This window comes from Canis lupus, chromosome 8 (assembly GCF_048164855.1).
Source record: "Canis lupus baileyi chromosome 8, mCanLup2.hap1, whole genome shotgun sequence".
Classification (NCBI taxonomy): domain Eukaryota; kingdom Metazoa; phylum Chordata; class Mammalia; order Carnivora; family Canidae; genus Canis; species Canis lupus.
The window spans coordinates 25007142-25017950 of record NC_132845.1 but is presented as its reverse complement, the minus strand read 5'-3'; the positions used below and the strand labels follow the sequence as shown (position 1 = coordinate 25017950).

The window sequence follows — 10809 nt, the reverse complement described above, 5'->3', positions numbered from 1 at the left end:
GGCTTGGTGATTTTAACACAAAGACAGACCAAGATCTCTGCTCACAAGAAATTTACAGTCACTTTTCCAAACCCTAGATTTCCAAGGGACACATTTTGAAAACCCCAGCTACAGAAGAAGAAAGAGCATGGGCACTGACCGATGTCAGATTCAGTCTGAGTTTCTGCCACTGAGCAGCAGCGAGCTCCTGGACTCAAAGGATTAAGGGAGGCTGTAATATTTACTTCACAGGATTGTGGTAAGAATTGTGATAACTTATGAAGCAATTAGCATATAATTGACTTCCTTAGATGTTCTTTCTCTTTTTTTTCTCCCGATTTGGTATTTATTTTAAGTCTGTTCCTAGTCTATCTGGTGCCCCATAAGACCAAGAGACACAATTGCAGGATGAGTGACAGTCAGGAGTAGAGTTTGACTCTGGACAAAATGATAGTCGTCTGCCAGTATGGAATTCATTCATCTGTGCTACAAATGACAAAGCACATGTATCGATGGGAAATGCACAATGAATGATATAATTGACACTTATTCCTAATAGTAGGCTGGCCTAAACATCTATCTTGTTATTTACCTGTCCTCCTAATAGGTCTTCTTTATTATTATTAGCCCAATAGCTATTTGGTAATTTCTCTGTGCCAGGAATTAAATGCTTTTGTGAACAATAACTCCTTTAATTCTTAGAATTCAGATGTGGTGACACCCAGGCCTGAGAGGTGAGGTCATTTGTCCAAGGTCTCACAGCTAGTAGATGGCAGAGCGGGGTTCTGATCCCACCCATCTGGATCCAGCGTCTGGACTCCTAAACCACCTGCCACAAGCACCTTATGTCCATTGATCATCCTTTTCATGCTATTCTTTGTTTTGTTTTTGTTTTTAAAGATTTATTTATTTACAGCAAGGAGAGGCAGAGGGAGAGGAGAGAGACAGAAAAACCCAGTCAGACTCTGAGCTGAGCACAGAGCCAAATGCAGGGCTCAATCTCACAACCCTGAGATCAGACCTGAGCTGAAACCAAGAGTAGGACACCTAGCCAACTGCGCCATCCAGGCACCCCTTCATGCTATTCTTATTAGAGAGCCCTCCTTTCTCCTCTTCAGTTATTAAATCCTACATATCATTAAAGCCTATATTAAATCTAACTGAGAGTATGCAAACGGTCACAATGGGGTCATAAGAAATGGTTTGCTTGGATACAATGGCATTAACCTTTTTCAAGTCAACACCTTAAGATACAAATATTCCACATTACAGTCCTGATTTCTAAATTCCTTTGAAATCCACCAACCCATCTGGGTGGCTCAGTGGTTGAGTGTCTGCCTTTGGCTTAGGTTGTGATCCCAGGATCCTGGGATCAAGTATCCCATCAAGCTCCCCACAGGGAGCCTGCTTCTCCCTCTGCCTATGTCTCTGCTTCTCTCTCTATGTCTCTCTTGAATAGATAAATAAAATCTTAAAAATAAATAAATAAATAAATAAAATGAAATCCACCAACCCAAAACCCCTCAGTTCTAGAGCAGGCTTGGCGTACTTCAGGGGCCCTGCCACACTGAGATAGTGTGTTTTTGTAAATGAAGTTTTACCAGAACAAAGCAACACCCATTCACTAACCAAATTGCCCAGGGCTGCTTTCATGGGTAACAGAGTTGCTTAGTGGAGCTGCAACAGTTTCACAGTCAAGTTGTCACAGTCAAGTTGTCACAGACAGTATGGCCAGTAAAGCCTAAAATACTTAACTACCTGGCACTTGACGGGAAAAGTTTGCTGGGCCCTGAGCTAAGATGAGAAGCACCTGTCCCTTCAGGTGAGGCTCTCCGATCCAGGTCCTGCAGACATCAGCTTTCTTCTCTGCTTACAGGGTTTTAGAACCTCTCACCCAATCAGCTCAGGCCTCTCCCTTTCCTTTCACCAAGCCAGTCCCTACTTCTGCCCACTGTCAATCAAACCAGCTGCATTTCCTTGCCCTGATTTAGTTGCAGAAATGTTTCCTTCCTGTTTAAAGTTGGCGAGTTTTGTCTCCTGGGGGCAGGAACATGCTTTTACTTCTTTTGCATGCCCCTCAGGTCTGACATTGCAGGGATGAAACAGTAGACACTAGGTTAATATTTTTATTTGACTAATTGTTGTCAACCTGATGTAGCCTAACCTTATAAAAGAATAAAGAATACTAAAATAGATGTTTTGCTTCAAGAAGAAAACCTCGAGGGGCAGATGCACATTTCCCATCTGACAGCCAGAGAAGCTCCCTGTGCCAGTTCATCTGATCACCTGGCTGCTCCGGGCACGCCGAGGCGGGAGTCTCAGGAGAGCCTGCCGCCCACCTGCCCGCCGGAAGTCCTCCCAGGATAGTGGCTCTGCGGCTCTGTCTGGAGGACTTGTTAGTGCACATGACGCAACTAGATCCATGTCTTGGGGCAAACACCTATTACCTCACTCCACAAGAGCAGTTACATAAAATGAAATGTGCAGCAAGAACTGGAGCAACTTTGGGGGCCTGGACTCTCCAGCCTTGGGGTTGGCATATGTTTTTTTCTCTCTAGGCAAGGGTAACATAGGGAATAAAGAAAGGAAAGCTGGTTAGACAGCTGGAGTGTCAGCTAATGTCCCTTTCTAATAGTCCAAAGTACCTGGACTGGTCAGTCACCTCCCCCGGTCAAAGTCCCTTCCTTCCATGGTGCTTCACTGATTTCTGCCCCTGAGATTGTCTCTATGATGTCCTTACTACTCCAGCACTCTTCCAATTTACATATTTCTTCTCTAAAACATATCAGTACTGGCATCCGTGCCTTGCCTAGGCCTGGAGGCCTGAGATCTCGTTAGCATGACCTTGCATATCAGCTGTGATTCATTATCATGATTGATCTTTCATCCTAAAGGTAATATCTTCTTTTACAGATGAATGGAGAGAAAGGAGAAGGCATCGCCCCAGAATTGTCCCAAGTTCCAGCTACTTGACCGAAGGATGGTACTGTAGGAATGGCACGTGAGCGCAGGAGCTCTCAACACCAACCTGAAAGTGAAAGGTTGGTAAGAACACAAGTTTCCAACATACACAGGCCTTACTGGAACCAGACATGTCAGGCCCTCAAGGCCATGCTCTAATGTCACTGGAGGAGGTCACCCCTCAGATTGAATTCTGACTGTCCAATTCATCTCTAAATTTTGACTCCTGGTTTCAAAAAAGGGGTGAAGGGCTGCTTTCTCTAAGACAAGAATCTACCACAATCTGCCATGGCTGTGACCTTGATCCCAGTGGCCTCCCTTCTCTCTGAGAGCTTACAGGGGCCATGTGGAGATGAGGAACGGCCTCCTAAGGAGAAGGCATTCAGAGGTAGAGGCTCAAGCAGCAATGATGGATTACACTGGGTCAGCCCATTTTGCTAGACCAGAGTGAAGCTATGAAAAGATACATATAGTTCTTAATCCCTTATCTGCAAGCCTTGGGGCCACACAGATTTCAGATTTCAGGTTTTTTTTTTTTCACATTTTAGGAAAAGATGCATATGCACATCATGTACATTCCCAAAAATCAGAGTAACATTCCATATACAAAGTCATTAATGTCTGAACCACTGTACTCACTCTAAGGGTGATGAAGATGTTGCAATAGACTCATATCATTATCAGTTCAGGTTTCACCCCAAAACGAATCAGGTCAGGGTAGTTTCACTGGCAAATGATGTTATTAAAACAAAACATAAAACAAAGAAAAAAGCACACCACCTCCACAAACTCTTCTTGGTTTTTGGAGCTTGCTAGATTGCAGAATTGTGGAGAAAAGATCATGGGCCTGTATTGCCAAATAAAGCTATGAATTGATTACCACCAACTCTCGACTCATTTTTAGTGTTATCTCAGCACAACGGGAAACACTGTCATGCCCCAGGACCTTGGCTGAGGCTCAGGCAGTCTCCCTTGGCATTCTTTCCCTGCTGGCTGCAGGCCTGAAAGGCTGAGATCGCTTCCTTCCATTCATCACATGTAACACAAAGATTTCTCATGTTGGAAGATGCTTCTCTCCAGAAGGGCAACGTCACTTCCTGCTCACCCCTAAGATGAATGCTCAGCATTTTTCATTTTATAGTCCTTATTGCTAAATATTACAGAGGCCATAGAGGAGGTAACAACAACAACAGTAACAATTATTAATATTTATTAAACCCTTACTGCGTCATCCACTACTCTAATGGTTTATTTAAATTATTTGATTTAACTTCAGAATAAGTCAATGACATAGATACTTTGATTATCTTCATTTTATAGATAAAGTTACTGATGCAATAATAGGTTAATTTACAAACTTACAGGGGGTACCTGGGTGGCTCCGTTGGTTAAATGTCTGCGGTTGGCTCAGGTCATGATCTCAGAGTCCTGGGATCCCGCCCAGGACTCCCTGCTCAGTGGGGAACTTGCTTCTCCCTCTCCCTCTGCCCCTCCCCTTCAGCTCATGTGCTCTCTCTTTCTTTCAAACAAAGAAATAAAATCTCTTAAAAAATTAACAAACTTGAAAAATTCCTGACTTTTATTGATGAGATAAAAGAATGTTCCAAGAGGGTTAGATTATGGGTCTCAGTTTATTGGTTTTTAATTGTTGATAGATTGTACATAATTCCTTCTTCCCTATAAGAACCTTTCTCCAATCATTAGAATTTTAGAGACTATTATGGAAAAGAAGTAGAAGCCAACTTTCCCTCCAAGTGGATAATTGATTTCTTCCAGGGTTTTCTATGAAAAATGTTGTTCTCCCTTTCAGAGTTTTCTCAAATAAAATCTAAACCAGATCAAGTCCACTGTTGTTTCCAAAACTTTCTATTGTAATTCCTACCAACTGCTAGTAGAAATGAGAAAACTTGAAAAGTAAGTCTTGTTGCTTTAAGGAACTCTATAATCAGTCATCCCATAAAAGCATTGAAGGAATGATCACGAGCCAGCCAGGAAGGTTTGATAAACATAATAGGGTAATGCACTGGCCAGAGTAAAGGATGATCCCAATTTAATTTACAAGTATTTCAGAATTCAACCAATAACTAGACAATTGCCTTGTGCTCCTCAGAAATGTGTTCCTGTCTGGAAAAGCTAATGATCACAATATGTACATTTTCTCTATAATCTGCACTCAAAAAAAGTTTTTTTTTTTTTTTTCTGTCTCTAAACCATTACCAAATGAACTAAGGTATATATTTCCACCCACAGGTAGTGATTTACCTTCAAAGCAGAAGTTGGAAGTAAAATTTAGAGTGAAACTAATGTTTGTAAAGATTCTCATTCTGTGGAATGCTACTGTAAAATTAAAACAGAAGTGCTAAGTGCTTTAGGGGTTTCTGGGTGGCACAGTCAGTTAAGTGTCCAACTCTTTGTTTCCATCTCAGGGTCTTAGTATTAAACCCAGGACCTGGCTCCATACTCTGCTTGAGTTTCTCTCTCCCTCTGCCCCTTTCCTCCCTTTTTCTCTCTCAAATAAAAATAAACAAACCTTTTTTTATTTTTTAAAGTACTTTAATCACCAGTCATAAATGCTCAAGACTCAAAAACCCGGCTTTCCAGATATTATCTTAAGAAAAAAAAAAATGTGCCTGGGTGGCTCAGTTGGTTAAGCATCTGCCTTTGGCTCAGGTCATGATCCTGGGGTCCTGGGATCGAGCCCTGCATTGGGCTCTCTGTTCAATGCAGAGTCTGCTTCTCTCTTTCCCTCTGCCCCCTCTCTGTCAATGAGCTCTCCCCTTTTTCAAAGAAATAAATAAAAAATCTTAAAAAGAAAAAAGAAACCCACTACTAAAACAGTAGTCAATGTTCAATTTTCCTGGACACCCCCAACACACAAACACACACACTCCAATTGTCTTTCTATGTACATATAAATGCTTAGGTCACTAGAATTTATCATTTGCTCAAAGAGCACTTTCTTTATTCATATGTTCTTGAGACTTCTTGCAATCACCATTTCTATTTGCCCTTGTTAGAAAAAGGTTCAAACACAGTAACCAATGATGATATATCTAATATCTGGGAGTTAATGTTTCACAGGAAATGAGTTAGTAGTACCATGCAGATTAGAGGGCCTGAGGATGAAATCATCCAATTTGATTATACAGATAATGACACTGGTGCCCTAATTCTAATGGCTGAGGAATACATAGACAACATCTTTGTAAAGAATGATCACAGTCTTGTTAATAATTAAGACAATATTAACTGACTTAAGATCTGATCTTACCACTTCTAATAAAGAATAAAAGGAGACAGTTCGAGGCAGATGTCTGGGGCTCCATTTTTTGTTTAAAGATGAACTCTCTTTGGAAAAAAATAAATAGTAAAAGAGTTTTATTTTGATCCCTTCTTATAGCTCTCCTTTTAGGAGTCATTAGCTCTGCAGAGTAAAACTCAGTTTGTCTGGCTACTCCAAACAAAACTCTGTGCTATCAGCTTTTCTCAGTATTTTATCAAATCCTAATTTATTTGAATTGTCTGCACTGGTACCTATTTTTTTTTAATATTTATTTATTTAAGAGAGGGTTGGGTGCAGGGGACAGAAGGAGATGGGGAGAGATTCTCCAGCAGACTCTCCACTCAGCGTGGAACCTGACATGAGATCCATCTCATGACCCTGGGATCATGACCTGAGCTGAAATCAAGAGTCAGACACTTAACCAACTGACCCACCAGGCGCCCCTGTACTGGTACCTATTAGAGAAGTAAAATGAACAAAAAGCTGTCAAATAAATAGATGATATATCTGAAACAAAGTTTCAATTATTATCACTCCATCAGGACACTTATTTCAAGTACCCAATAAGCACAGAGAATCATGCTAGTTACAGACAATATAGAGGATTTATCCATATGCGGTATTCCTTTCTTCATTTATTCAACTATAAGCTACTTATTTGCAAGATTTGTATTTCATACACAATTTGGATTCCCAGTGCCAGCCACAGTTCCTCCCTGACATGTGGTAGGCGCTCAATAAACCTTTGCTGAATGAATTCAGTCAAATTTTATTGTGCACTGACTATGCCAGACACTGAGCCAATTTCCAGTAACGCAAAGATGAAAGACACAATAGGAGTTTAACCAGAAGAGTCACCTCACCTTTCTCAGGAGCTAGAAAAGTGTCTATGAAGATGTCTAAGGGGAAATATGATAACTGGGATAAATTTGTTTATATATATATGTATATATATATATATATACATATATATATAATTTTTTGAGTTACAGAAGTAACTCCTATTTATTATGGAAAAGTTAGAAGAAAAAAAGAAGAAAAATAAAAAATTCTATCAATCACAGGAACTCACTGTGAACATTTTGGTGTATATTTTTCCAGGTTCTTTTTTGTGTTTGATAGATGTGTTAATAAGTTTTATTTTTACCAAATGTAATCACATAAAGACTTCTACTCTTTCAAAGAAACCATTAAGAAAATGAAAAGTCAAGCCACAGCCAGGGAGAAAATATTATGTAAATGTTATAGGAAACATTATGTATTATTATGTAATATACATACACATTTTATGTATAATAGTCACATAAAAGAGAGAACCTGTTTCCAGGAAAAAATTTAAAATTCTTACAACTCAAGTAAAAGATTAAAAAAATGAGCAGAAGATTTGGATGGACACTCACCAAAAAGATACACATATGGCCAATAAACACATGAAAAGAGGCTGAATGTCATTAATGAATAAGTAAATACAAATTAAAACCACCATGAGATATCACTACACATCCACTAGAATGGCTCAAATTTAAAAGAAAGGTGATATTAAATTCGGTAAGACTATAAGCAGCCAGAATTTTCATGCGTTGCTGATGAAAATGTAAAATTGTCCCACAACTTTGGAAAACAATTTGGCAGTTTCCTTAAATGTATACTTAGGGATACACTGAGCAATTCTACTCCTAGATGTATATCCAAAAGAAATGAAGACACATGTCCATGCAAAGACTTGCACTCGAATGTTCACAGCAGCTCTACTCAGAACAAGCAAAAACTGGAAAGAACCCCAATGTTCATCAACATGTGAATAGATAAATCACTGAATAACTGAATATCATAGTAGAGTCCCACTCAGCAATACAAATAACAACCTATACAACATAGGGGAGTCTCAAAATCATTGTGTTGAAGAAAAGTCAGACGTAAGAGGTACGTGCCATATGGTTTCACTCTAGGAAAGAAAAGCCAATCCTCAGTGACTTAAGGAAATCCAGTGGTTGCCTGAAACCAGAATGATGGTACCATCGACTAGAAGAGGGAACAAGGGAAATTGAGGTGATAGAATGTTCTATATCTTGTGATGATCGTTACATGGTAGTATATATTTAAAAACTCATCATTAAATTGTGTCCATTTTATATTATATAAGTTGTATTTCAATAAAGTTAATTTTTAAAAAATGGAATCACGTTGAACATATTCTTCTTCACCTAAAAAGACAGCAACAATTGGGGCACCTGGGCGGCTCGGTCTGTTAATCGTCTCCCTTCAGCTCAGGTTATGATCCCAGGGTCCTGAGATCGAGCCCTGCTGAGCAGGGGGCCTGGTCCGCCTTTTCCCTCAGCTCCCGTCCCCTTACCCCCTCACCCCCTGCTCATGTGCTCTCTCTCTCTCTCTCACTCTGCTCCCTCTCTCAAATAAATAAATAAAACCTTAAAAAAAAAGCAACAACTATTTTCTGTATCACTCACTAGATGGATATCTCTGACATAGTGTGTAATGGCTTCAAAACATTCCATATTGTGGCTAGGGCATAATTTATTTAACTAAATTATTTTACCGTCGAGCAATTAAATTTTAACCATTTTTTAAACCATTGTATGTAACACTATGTTGTTCACCTTTGAAAATATGAGTTAAGCTTTAAGTTACAAATGGAGAAGCGTTAGATGGTGAAGCAAAAAGAGGCGTTCAAATCAAAAGAAGAAACAGTCATAAAATGACCACAGACAAGAACACATTGCCCGTTCAGAGAGCTTCAAAAGGTCTTTTTGATCAGAGAGCATAAGATGCAGGGCATCAAAGGTGATGAGGGTGCAGTTCCTAAGAGTCAGATCACGAAGTGCCTTCTAAGGAGATCCTGCCATTTGCAACAACATGGATGAAGCTGGGGGACATTACACTAAGTGAAATAAGCCAGATAAGAGAAAAATGCACACGATCTTACTTACACGTGGAATCTAAAAAAAGTTGACTACACAGAAGCAGAGAATAAAAAGGTCCTTACCAGGGGCAGGGAGCTGGGAGAGATGGAGAGATGTTGGTCAAAAGATACAGAGTTACAGCTTTGTGGGATGAATAAGTCTAGAGATTTAATGTACAGCATGACTGTAGTTAATAATAATAGGGGACATTTACCAAGGGACGATTTCAGGTGCTCTCGTTACAAAAATAAAATAGTAACTATGTGTGGAGATGGGTATGTTAGTAATCATTTTACTATGTGTAAGTGTATCAAAACATCATGGCGTACATCTCAAGTACATGTAGTTTTTATTTTAAAAATAAAGACAAACAAAATTTTTAAAAGAAGGTTGGATTTCCCCAAAAGTAACGGGAGAATATCTGAAAGATTTTCAGACAAAGGGACACAATATGAATTGTGTTTTAGAAAGATCACTTTGACATCTGGGTGGAGAGAAAAGTGAGACCCACTTGATGGTTACAGTAGAGCAGGGGAGAAGCTGTGTGGGCCTGAGGTAAGACCACCCATGGCTGTGGAGGGGATAATTCTCATGGAGACCCAGGATTAGGCCCGGTGAGGACACCAAGAGATCTAGGACACCTCCCAGGAACCAGAAGGTGGAGAGAAGAGGTTTGTGAAGAAAGAGCAAATATTATCTGGGTCTTTCTCAGACCCTGAAATATTTTTATTTTATTTTATTTACTTATGATAGAGAGAGAGAGAGAGAGAGAGAGAGGCAGAGACACAGAGGGAGAAGCAGGCCCCATGCACGGGGAGCCCGACATGGGATTCGATCCCGGTTCTCCAGGATCGCGCCCTGGGCCAAAGGCAGGCGCCAAACCGCTGTGCCACCCAGGGATCCCAGACCCTGAAATCTATCTATAATCTGAGGTGGAGTCGCCAGTGTGATACGTTCCACAAATTATAATGAACTCCCTTTCCCACAGGCAACATTGATGGGCCTGAAAAACAAACTCCTTCACTTACATCATTATGTTCTGGTGAGTTTTAAAAATTGAATTATTTTTTGCTGTTGCACTGCTGTTGTTGTGCACGGTGATGCTGTTATCTCGAATATGATACATTCCTACTGACTGGCTGGGTAATAATGTGTTTGATAATTACTCTGATATCCCATTTGAACATATTTTATTTTTTTTAAATTTCTACTCAGTATGAGTTTTTATTTTTTGCAGGAGCCTATGTTTACTTTCCAGATCCCCTCTTAAGATTGAGCATAGGTAAACTTCTTTTATAAGGTTTATAATGTGCAAACATATATTCCTTTTTATGCTACTGGTCTATTTATTGGATTAACTAGAAGGATTTGATGTGAAAGCTTAGGATGATATTGAAAACACCTCACTTCCATTGTAGCTAAGAAAATCAGCTTTAGAACTAGAGAGACCTTGTATTGGGCATTATGTATAGACCTTTAGCTTTTTTATCACAGCTGTTCTTTGTTGCCATGACAACAGAATTAACCATTTCATTAATATCCCTGAGAAAAGACCCATTTATTCACGTCTGACTTCGAACGTAGTCTCTGTTCAGATCTCAAGGTCTTTGGCATGTTTACGTACTCGGTTTTTATCCCCCAATATTTTGCTTAATGCTTCTACAGGAT

The 10809-nt window shown here is 39.7% G+C and overlaps 1 long non-coding RNA gene across 1 annotated transcript; it reads left to right on the top strand.

Moving 5' to 3' along the window:
* Nucleotides 1–3822, top strand: LOC140637566 (uncharacterized). The gene is made up of 2 exons (XR_012034652.1): nt 1–238; nt 2893–3822. It is a non-coding gene; the product is annotated as an uncharacterized lncRNA (long non-coding RNA).
* Nucleotides 3823–10809: the final 6987 nt, after the last annotated feature.